At 47.6% G+C, this 11,260-nt stretch overlaps 1 long non-coding RNA gene and 1 pseudogene across 1 annotated transcript; one reads left to right on the forward strand and one right to left on the reverse strand.

The window, feature by feature from the left end:
- Positions 1 to 2,928: 2,928 nt before the first annotated feature.
- On the reverse strand, positions 2,929 to 6,344 carry LOC119324124 (annotated as a pseudogene).
- An 835-nt stretch (positions 6,345 to 7,179) lies between these two features.
- LOC119326449 lies at positions 7,180 to 8,720 on the forward strand. The gene is made up of 4 exons (XR_005157988.1): positions 7,180 to 7,445; positions 7,550 to 7,712; positions 8,088 to 8,326; positions 8,414 to 8,720. It is a non-coding gene; the product is annotated as an uncharacterized LOC119326449 (long non-coding RNA).
- Positions 8,721 to 11,260: the final 2,540 nt, after the last annotated feature.

The following is an 11,260-nucleotide window of genomic DNA, read 5'->3' on the forward strand; positions in this document are numbered from 1 at the left end:
GATCAGTAGCGCCGGTCTCAAGATACCAATTAGTATCTACACCGTACGAGTGGGAAGAATTGGCGGAGCGAGGGTTGCCACCGCCGCCGCCGCCACACCCACCGTCGCCGCGTCCGCCGCCACCACCGCCACCTGCGGGGTTGCGCACATTGTTGTTGTAGCCTTTATAGTAGCGTTTCCTGCAGCGCCACGCACCGTGGCCTTCCTCCTTGCAGATTTGGCAGCGCTCGCGGTCACCACGCTCACTGCGGTCACCACTTTGCTGGCGCGGCGCACCGCCGCCCGAGTTGTCGTTGTAGTTGCCCCCGTTGTAGCCTCCGCGTCCGCCACCCTGACCGCCGCGTCCACCGCCATAGCCACCTCGACCACCCTTTGCGGCGAGGTTGACAGAGTGATGGGCGGTGTAGGCGGCTTGCTGGGCGGCGATCCGGGACTCAGCGGCGAGCAGTAGCGAGAAGAGCTCGCTGAGGCCGATCGGATGATCAGTGATGGCGCGCGTGGAGAGGGCGGTGACGAAGCCGTTGTAGTCAGGCTCGTGCATGAGCCCCTCCAGGATGTGCGAGACGACGTCGTCTTCATCAAGCGGTTTTCCTGCAGCAGCTAGCTCGTCGGCGAGCCCCTTCATCTTGGTGAAGTAGGCGGCAGCGGAGAGGTCGCCCTTGCGTGCGTTCCCGATCGCGGAACGAAGCTGTATCTGGCGCGCCCGAGACTGGGCAGAGAAGCTCTCCACCATGGCTTGCCAGACTCCCGCGGCGGTGGTGTGGTTGGAAACCTGCATCAGAACCTCGTGGGATAGAGAGGCTAGCAAAAAAGTAAGCACCTGCTGATCTTGGGTGACCCAGATCGCGTGTTCTGGGTTGGGCGTCTCGGTGATCTCCTTCTTCCCAGCATTATCCTTCTCGGTGACGATGACAGCGGCGGGCTCCTTGATCGAGCCGTCAAGATAGCCCGTCATCGTCGCGGCCCTAACGTGCGGGAGCACTTGAGCCTTCCACACCAGAAAATTCTCGCGGGTAAGCTTTTCGGTGATGGTGTGGCCGAGGGAGGCGAGGGAAGGCATGGCCATGGCGTGGGAGGAAGAGGAGGACGACATGATCTAGACGTATGGAAGAATTAGGCTCTGTATACCATGTAAAACGCGGTGCTGAAGCGCATGCATCTGCAGGGGCGCGCTGCGTGTTAATATAGCCAAGATGGCACGGCAACAGGAGTACAGAACAAGTTAGGGTTTAGGTTAGGTAGAGATAGATCGCTTAAACTAACTACCAGGATCTTATCTCAATACCTAACCTATTCCCCAAGATTACAACACACACGCACGCACGGTTTATACAACACCGTGGCTACAATGTTTAACAAAACCAACATGTGGAAGGTGGTGTTGGGCATCAACTTGGGGTTTGCTTGCAACTACAGCCAACCAACAAACCAACATCTACGTGTGAACCATCATCTCCCAAACCTTCAATTGCACTGTATCTTCGACTTGTCATGTGTATATATACCAGCTACAGAGGCCATGGGCAGCATATGTTGTGTGATCTCTGAAATTCAGCTGAGGCAATACCATGAAACTTCAAAGAAATAAAGCCAGTTATTAGAGAGAGGGGGATGTTTCAGAGGGCTTGGATACACCGTCCTTCCAATTCCAAAGGTAAACCCTAAGCTGTTTCCAGGGTTTTCTATTGCTCTATTTATTGTGACATGTTTCATACTGACGTTATTATTGTTCCAGTATATCTGCTTCAAAGGATATTAGCTGCAGATGAGAATATCATTTTCCTTTCAAAAGAATGAAAATGAAAATACCATCAAATTGGTGCTATTTTTGTCCTTGGATCCAGAAGAAACCCAATAAAACGTACGAGTTTGCGTAATTCTCAGTCTACACCGAGTACCCGTCAGTGTGACAATGACATCCATGCGAGATTTATTTTTTCTAGTGTTGTCAATCCACACACAAAAAAGTATGATTGCAGTTTTCAAGTTCCTACCTTGTGCAGATAGAGAAGCCTTAGGGCCAGTTCTTTTGGGCGATTCTCCCATAATCGCCCCTCTCCCCAGCTTCTCCCAGAATCATCATTTCATATATTTTTTACAATCCTAGCTAATTAGACCTTAACTAGATAGGATTGTAAAAAAAATATAAAGTGGCGATTCTAGGAGAAGCTGGGGAGGGGGGCGATTCTGGGAGAATCGCCCAAAAGAACTGGGCTTTACTTTCATTCATGCCCTTTTGCCGTACATAATAGGAGTGCTACTAGTTTTGTGATCTTCGAGGTACGCTTTCTTTTCTTCTACGATGAGTTTGAATACCTAGCGTTAAAGCCTGCATTAGCCCCTTCATTTGTAATAGTACAGTTTAGGCTAAGTACTTTATATAATGTTTTGACGTCTTTCTCCTGCAAAGCTTTTTTCCTATCCCAGTCAACAGTCTTCGGTTGTGCGGAACCATCAGAAAATTTTAATTCCAAAAAGTTCGCTCTATCGATTCTTTATTAAGTTCATGTTGGTTAGGAAAGCAAAAAATCCTACAACAAAAAAATGTTCAAGTAAATTTCAGGTGAGACCCTGTTAGTATTACTCCCTCCATCCCGAATTATTTGTCGCAAAAATGGATGTATCTAGATGTATTTTTAGTTCTAGATACATTCATTGTTATTCATTTCTATGCCAAGTAATTCGGGGCGGAGGAAGTATAGGAGTGAGAGTGGAACAACTATTTTCATCAAAAGAAATCCGAAGCAATTTCATTCAATTTGTTGTGAACTGGATGATGCAAAAACCAGCAAGCAGCAGGCATAGGTTGTGTTGCCGTAGCATGCCCTACGGAATTATACAGTCTTTTGATTCATGTTATATCTAGCTAGCACTGAAGATTAAAATGAATCCGCTCGGCCAGCAACTTGCTTCCAGCAACAGCAGAGGGATCAGGAAAACAATGCTAGCTAGATCACCTCGACCAACAGCATCCCCTCCATTTCACACAAACATTATTATGTACTAACTCATACGTTTAATTCACTACAGCCATACAATTCAATTAAGCAGTTCACCAAAGCTTTGGTGCCACTACATTTTGGGCCCTATTTAATTTAGCAGAACACATATACACACATCAGCTTTCCTCACCCGTCTCTTCTCTTATATGCAACTGTGGAACCGAATGAACAGAATACGACCTTTCGCCGCGCACCTCGTGGAACCCGACAGAAGCTCGCCGACATCGTTCATCATCAGACATAATAGGCCAGCAGGGTGGCCAGCGCGGTCCAGAACACCAAGAGCTCGAGCGTCCACGGTTGCTTCATCGGAGGGCTCGCGTTAGGCAGCCACGGATAGGCGTCGGGAGGCGGCATGACGCAGTTGTCGCCGTTGAAGTACACGCGCCGCGGGAAGGCCCAACCCTTTTCGAAGGTGAAGGTCTCCGGGTCCTTCTGCAGAAGAATTTCCGTCTGCGCGTTTCCGAACGGACCGGCTTGATTGAGCAGATCATTGTAGAACTTCATCCCCCAGAACATGGCGCTGTCGTCTGAAACAAAAGCAGGGAGCAATTATTAAACTCCATCATCAGACAGGAGGTTTTCAGCTCAGAAACCAGTTAAACACACACGGCTCGCAAGGCGACTAATTAACTTACTTATGCGGCCTCCGTACGGGGAGAGCGGCTTGTAGTTGAAGCTGAAGAGCTTTGTGATGTTGTTGAAGTTGGGGTGCTGGACAACCAGGTTCCAGTCTGTGTAGTTCATGCGGTAGTTGAAGTTTGTGATGGTTACTTTGACTCTCCAGTAGTCCTTGTAGTTGAGCTTGACATGCCAGTGCACTTTTACCGGGCACATGTGGGAAGTGCACTGGACAAGAGGCTGGCCGGTGTATTTGCCAGGGCCATCGATGGCAGATTGTAAATAAGGTGAGTTGGGACTGCAAAATGCATAGGATTCATATAAGGGATTTCGCAGAAAATTAAAACCTTAATAGGTGGTAATTAAAGAGTGAACAACAACTTTGGTAACTCACTTTACACAGCTTCCTGGATGAGTATTATTGTTTTGGCAGCCGCAAGAGCATGTTGGGCAGCCCACAATAGTGTTATTATAAAACGACGAGAGAGCTACACAGCAGGTCGGGGTCTTCTGAGCAAGAAACTGGGAGTAGGTGCAGGTTACATTCCATGTCACTGTGGATATAGAATTTCTTTGTTAGAACCCCACTAAATAAAGAAAATTAACAGCAACAACAACGACGATGAAATTATCAGCAACAAAACATTAAAAAAAATGGAACCAATCCGATGCTTCCTGCATTAGACATGCAATATTTGCAAGAGAACAAGACTGGCTAAAATAGGCTACATTAGGTGATTTGTTTTCGAGTAAATATCAGCTAACTTTGATCCTAGGTGATGAACATGACTCATCTCTCTTGGAGAACGGATCACTTCTCATTTCAATGGTTTGAATCCTTTTACTAATCCTACACATATTACTATAACATAACATTCATTCATGATTATTAAGGAGCGTGAAACATGGTAAACTAGTATTACAATATTTTCAGCTTGCTAGCTTTTGCACAAAGTAAGTGTTCAAGCAATTGATAGATAGCAAGCGGCAAGGAGCAATAGGTGGGCAACTTACTAAGAGCTTGGGTCGTCCTGCGCCTGTCACCGATGAGAAACTTGGTGGGCCTCACAACAGTAGCACGCCCGCAAGTGTAGCCCGGGCCTGGGGTCTTAAGAGTGAAGTTTTTGGGCAGCTTAACCGTCTTATTGGTAGTCCCAGAAAGACCTACACTGATCTGGAAGGAGGAGGCAGCATTTGCTGGGTCCTGGTTAAACGTACTTATAACTCCTCCCTTGCAGCAGTTGCCAACTTGGTCTTTGTACGGTGTTCCTGGGAGAAGATCGATGACGGTCGGATCTCTCTTGCAGCAATGGGGAGGGTTGGTCTTGAACTTGGAGCAGTCGCCCTGCTCGGTGGTCTGAGCCCCCACCATGGACCAGATGACCTCCTTCTTGGCCCACGTCCACCCCAGCTGCCACCCGGGCGCCGATATGTGCCGGAACTGCTGGTAGTTGTATATTGTGACCATTGCCTGCACATGACAAGTTTGGAAGAAGGAAATCATGATACAGGTACAGGGTCAGGGTGACCAGATTATTATCCACAATCTGCTCTGCTGATCACTGCACTTGAGTCCAGTAGTCCACTATATATATGCTGCTTGTAGCTGAGTTTGTATGTAGGCGATCACTGGCCATGCTACTTACTTGTTGAGGTGATCAAAACCTCAGTAAAAATCAATGCTGGCCTAATTCATAGATTGGGATGAGAGACACAGATGTTGAAGTGCTACTCACAACATAACCATCAGGAGTCCACTCTTTAAGATCCCATTTTATGGTGATGTTCCCGTTCGGATCTAGCGAATCGTACGCCTCTGCGAGAACAAGAAGTAAGTAAGAAGGTTAATTGGCACGCCAGATGCACAACAAACACATACTTATTCCAATCTGCAGGACGTATCGCAAATTAGGTTCTTTTACCAGCACAGCAAACGCAGTTGACTAACACGTTCTAGCTAACTAGTACTAACTAAGTCACTTGAATTGTGAACAGATCAGAGCCCGGCGCAAGGATGTTTTAGCTGACTAACTAATCCGCTTAAGAATCAGCTTGAAGCTCAAGACAGTAGCAGGTCTATTCTACAAGCGGCTTAAGTTGTTTTAATTCAGCAGCACAGCAAACGCACTTGACTGAGATAGTGAGATGTTTTAACTGACTACTTTATTTCGCTTCAGTTGTGAACAGATCAGAGCTTGGCGCAAGGATGTTTTGGCTAACTAACTAATCCGCTTAAGAATCAGCTCGAAGCTTGCAGCTGGAGATAGCAGCAGCGTGCTGTGGAAGGACGCTTGAAGCTCAAGATAGCAGCAGCGTGGAAGAAACGAGCTGAATTAGTAACCCAGCGGGACGGGACAGACACCGACAGGCGACAGGACCGACGAGACGGGAGCGGCATGCATCCATCCACCCACCCACACCCGCGCGCGAGGGAGCAGAACCGAATCGAAGGACGGAGGAGGGGAGCCGCACCTGTGGCAGCCGGCGCGGAGAGGAGCAGCGCCGCCGCGAGCAGCAGCAGGGCGGAGCCAGCAAGCGCCGCCATTTCGTCCCCCCAGCCGACACTCTGTGGCCACGGAGCAGCGGCCCCTGCTTGGGAGGTGGGGGGAGCTGGAGATCTGGGGCGTGGAGGCGGACAGCGGGCAGAGGACAGGTGGTGGACGGGTTGCGACGAGACACGGAGGCGCGCCGTGATTTCCGTCCGTCCGTCCGGTGGGGGTGGGGGTGGGGGTGGGAATAGGAGTGAGTGGTACTTAATCGCGTTGAGGGGCGGGCAGACGGTGACGGCACACTCCCCACAGGCCACAGCCTGTTTCTGACCGAGACGCCCTTTCCGGAAAAGGTTCCGGGGAAGGTCCCGTAGGGCCTAGAAGGCTGGTGCGCATGTGCTCAACGACCCCACGAAGGATTTAGTTAGGCTGGTGTATATTCAGCCTGTTTTAAATTGTTGTCGGTGACAAAAACATGTCTCTGTCTGTCTGTCTGTCATATAGATTTCTGAATTTTTCGACCTAATCTGATCCTGCTTTTTCTGGGGAAGGAGGGGGGATTCAATTTGATCCTGCTTTAAAGGAGAATGCACCCGTCTAGGGTGTCTCCAACACCGGCCCTTGAGACGGACATAGTATTTGTCTGTGCCCAAAAACCTCCACCCGAAGTAGAAACAAAATTCAAACCAGATGGATAAATATAGGGATGGCAATTTGCTCCATGGATCCGGATACCCGTGGATACCCGACCCGAATGGGCAAGGGTATGGAGCGCATTTCTGCCCATGGGTCGGTGGATATGGATACCCGTGAACAGCCGGGTTAGGCATGGGTATAATTTCTGCTCCATGGATATCCAATGGATATCCGTATGACATGTGGGGCCATATGGCAGTGACATTGGAGTAAGCACACGTCCAACCTCACAGTCGCTCGCGGTCACAGAGGTCAAAGCCCGGCCCATGTTCCCTAACCCCCCACAACCCCACAAACCTAGTAATTATTAAACCTAATCTAAGCTGTGTGTCAACCCCAAATCACCCCGAGTCCACCTCCCTCGGTCCCTCCCCATCCCCAGCACCCCAGCGCGGCGGCGCTCTACCCAAATCACAATCGCCGCCCCCACGGCCCTGCCTCTCCCTGTCCGTCCACCCCAGCGCGACCGGCCTCGGTGACCGGCGTTTGTCACCACTGACCAGCAACATCTTGAGTCCAGCACTCCAGCTCCCTCCCCAGCGCGACCGGCCTCGGCGAGACGGCGACCAGCATCGGCAAGACGGTGATAGGCCTCGACGACCAACACAGGCGACCGGCAGACGGCAACATACCCATGGTCCGTGACCGGTGACCTTCGTCCCACTCCCTCTATCCTTCCCCAACAGGCGATCGATCTCTTCCTGACCAAGCTGCCGTTGTGTGCTCTGTTTCTCTGAGCAGAAGTAAATCTCCAATGGAAGGGGGCAAGAGCAACCATGGGAAGGGCAGGGCGGGAATGTTAGTGTCCCACGGAGGAGTTTGCGTGGTCGGCATCCAGCACCGGAGTTGCCATGCACCGGTGAGCAACAGGGCGTCGACGACAACACCATTAGCACTGAAAAGGGTAATTGCTGCAGTTTTTGCAACTCAGTGCTCTCCTTGCTTGTGATCTATGACTATGAGACATGAGAGATTTTATATAAACTAGCATAAATTGTGTCTGTTGCATTTGTAGAATCTACTTTCTTATTAAATTTTGTCATGAACTAGCTTTATTAATAGTATTTCTTCTAGAACTAGAAACAATTCACTGACATCACTTTTGTACAATTTACTGTTCTTATTAAATTTTGTCATAGACTAGCTTTATTATCAGCATCTTAGCTATAATTGGAAACCATCTACTGACCATTACTACATGAGAGCACTGAGACATGTGTAATATCATTTTTTGCATGAGAGCACTGAATTGATGGCATCTTTTTCATTCTTTTGTCAGCTCCCGAAAACAGTGTTGCTCCTATAGCGGATGTCTCAGGCGTGGCTGGAGCAGCCGTGGTGGCAAGTTCAACTCCACAAGAGGGTACGAGTACAGTAGTGGAGCAGCCAAAACTGACCGATTCTAGAAGGAAGCGTACATCAGATGTATGGGATGATTTTAAGACAGCACTAATCAATGGGAAATGGCAGGCAATATGCAACTGTATCATAAGTCATATGCCGAAGAATCAATCTCTGGTACGTCACACTTGAGGACTCATCGTAATAATTGTCCGGCTCGGCTCAAAAGTAACTTGTTTATTAATGCTTTCCTTTTTATCTCAGGATAAAAATGAGCCCATCATTACGGAAGACTAATTTGGAGCCAAGTATGCTCATGTGGACATGTGGCCGGGTCTCCAATTACTAGTGCATGTACTGTTGGAAGTGCATTAGAATTTTGAAATATGTTACATCCTTTATTTATGCAACTTCGGTTGTGATTAATAAGATCTTACAACTTTGGTTGTGATGTAATAAGATTTTAAGACCAGAATTCTACTATGATACTGCTTGAGTTGTCAACTTGTCATTATGTGGTCTACTACATTTGTTTGATGAAATAAGATTTAAGACAAGTTTTTTACTATCAGACTATTTGAGTTGTCATTGTGTGTGTGGACAATGTTTGAACAGTGTACTTGCTGCCTACTTATGGTTATACCTTATTATGCTATCATTTGTGATTGAACGATGATGAGTTAATTTGATATTTGGGAAGGCTTTATGCTAATTTTTCTATGCCCATGGAGCTCCACGGGTATTTGGATATCCAATGGGTTTGGGCATGGGCACAAGTTGTGCCCATGGATACTTTGGTGGATGGGGAAAAGGTAGGAAGATGGGTCATGGATTGGATTTGGACCAGCTCCACCCGCCCCAAACCCGACCCATCGCCATCCCTAGATAAATATAATGCAAACACAAGGAAGTTCATGCAAACGGCCCTGAAAGATGAACCACGAAAGTCGGAGGTGCGGATGTGCCCTAGAGATTCACATTCTTGATGGAGTGCAAATCTTCGTTGGAGGGGCGTGAAAGCCAAAGCTGAATGCCACAAAGTGGCTCACACTATTCTCCCTTTGTGTCGCCCTTGACGGATGAGGCTCAAATCACTCGTGGTTGGTCTTGAAAGTGACCATCGGACCTTTACAAACTTTTCTGGGGCACATCACACGGAAGGAATCTTCCGACACTAGTAGAAAACAGAGTTTTGGTTGAGGCCTGGGTAAGAGCATTAATCCTAGGTAAGGCCAGAGGACCCGCCGGACCTCGGGGGCCATTGGTCCCGGTTCGTCTGACCCCTTTGATCCCGGTTCCAGAGACAAACCGGGACCAATGGGCCTCGCTCCTGACCCACGACCTTTAGTCTCGGTTGGTGTCTGGAACTGCGACCAAATGTGGTCCTTTAGTTCTGGTTTTAGCCACTAACCGGGACTAAAGAGAGGCCTATATACCTCTCCCGGCCCGCGAGTAGAGCAGTGCACTGCTCTATTTTTTTGGCCGGTCGTGGGAGAGCTTTGTGGTGCTCTCGCTCACCTCCTATGCACATGAGGTGTTCGATGAAATGACCGAGCCACACTTAAGATTTCTCCTCTCGAAGCTCCTTGTCCAAACTCCATTTTCCTCAAGATTTGTCTAGGTTTGGCGGTCCGTCCTGTCCCGTACCCGTCCTCACCGTCGTCGATCACCCGTGCCGATCTCGTCGCCGACACCACCATGGTGAGCCTCTTGTTCTTATCTTCTTTCTTAAAAGAAACAAAAAATTCTTACTTGTATGATTTAGATTGATACTGGTATAATTTTCTTACTTTTATTATTATTTATTATTATATAGTGCGATGATTTTGGTATCTGCCCCCGCCGGTCCTCATCCTATCTATGATTCGAATGTGGTATATATTATCTTTTATAACTATTTGTTTCATTTAGTGTTTATGACAATTATGCCGACCAACATGACATAGATGTTTTATCTAGGAGGTATCACTAGTAGAAAAAGGGTCAAATGTGAAGCACAATAGTGCCGGTTTGAATTTCAGCCGGCACTAATGTGTACATTAGTGCCGGTTCGTGGCGGCGATCAATAGCACCGGTTCGTGGCGAACCTTTAGTACCGGTTCATGCCACGAACCGGTACTAAAGAGGATGTGTCAGCCTGCGGTCAGGCTATGGCCCCACCATCACAATTTAGTGCCGGTTCGTACCACGAACCGGTACTAATGAGGTTATGGCAAGCTGTTTTTAGTCCCACATCGCTCCCCTAACAAGCCTTTTACCACCTTAAATATGTTATTTCTCAAACTATCACAAGCACTTGGTCTTCATTGAACTCTATGTGTAGATTTTGTGGCCGCAATATGAGTCTTCATCGGTTTATAAATCGTTGATGACTCATATTGACAATTCAGATTGTACACACAAAGATCATTGATGATCAAAGTATTTTTGATGTTATAAGATCATATTGACAATTTAGACTGTAAAGAAATATAAGATCATGATCTAAATGCTTTTATATTTTTTGCGTTCAGTATGCACCAACTGCTAGGCGGGAGGATCTGTTTAGTACCGGTTCGTGGCGAACCTTTAGCACCGGTTCGTGCCACGAACTGGTACTAATGAGGTTGTGTCAGGTAAGGCTAGCTGGGGCCGCACGAGCACCTTTAGTGCCGGTTCATGGATGAACCAGTATTACAGTTTCTTAGTAAGCTGTTTTTAGTCCCACCTCGCGAAGAGAGAGGGACTAGGAGCTGTTTATAAGCCCTGAGTGCAGAGACGATGAAGAAGAGGCTCAATGCTCACGTTGCTTAGCTTCAAGCCTTCAGGAATATGGTAGACTGCACGGAGCTATGCGCAGTGCAGTTTACACTATTCCGAAAGGCTTGAAGCAAATTAACGAGCATTGCACCTCTTTTTTATTTTTAATAACTTATTACAACTCCGGACTTCTTCTGTTATGGCAAGAACTAATTGCACGTCGGCATTTTTTTTAAACTTTGGTTATAACTCCAAACTTTGACCATCAAGTTTTGCAGAAAAGAAAAAATAGCAGGAAAAAAAACTATAGCTGAAAAGAAAAAAACTATATAAAATGACCGTGAAATTGAAAATCACTATAAAATGAACTCT

The sequence above is a fragment of the Triticum dicoccoides genome, chromosome 6B (assembly GCF_002162155.2).
Source record: "Triticum dicoccoides isolate Atlit2015 ecotype Zavitan chromosome 6B, WEW_v2.0, whole genome shotgun sequence".
Lineage (NCBI taxonomy): Eukaryota > Viridiplantae > Streptophyta > Magnoliopsida > Poales > Poaceae > Triticum > Triticum dicoccoides.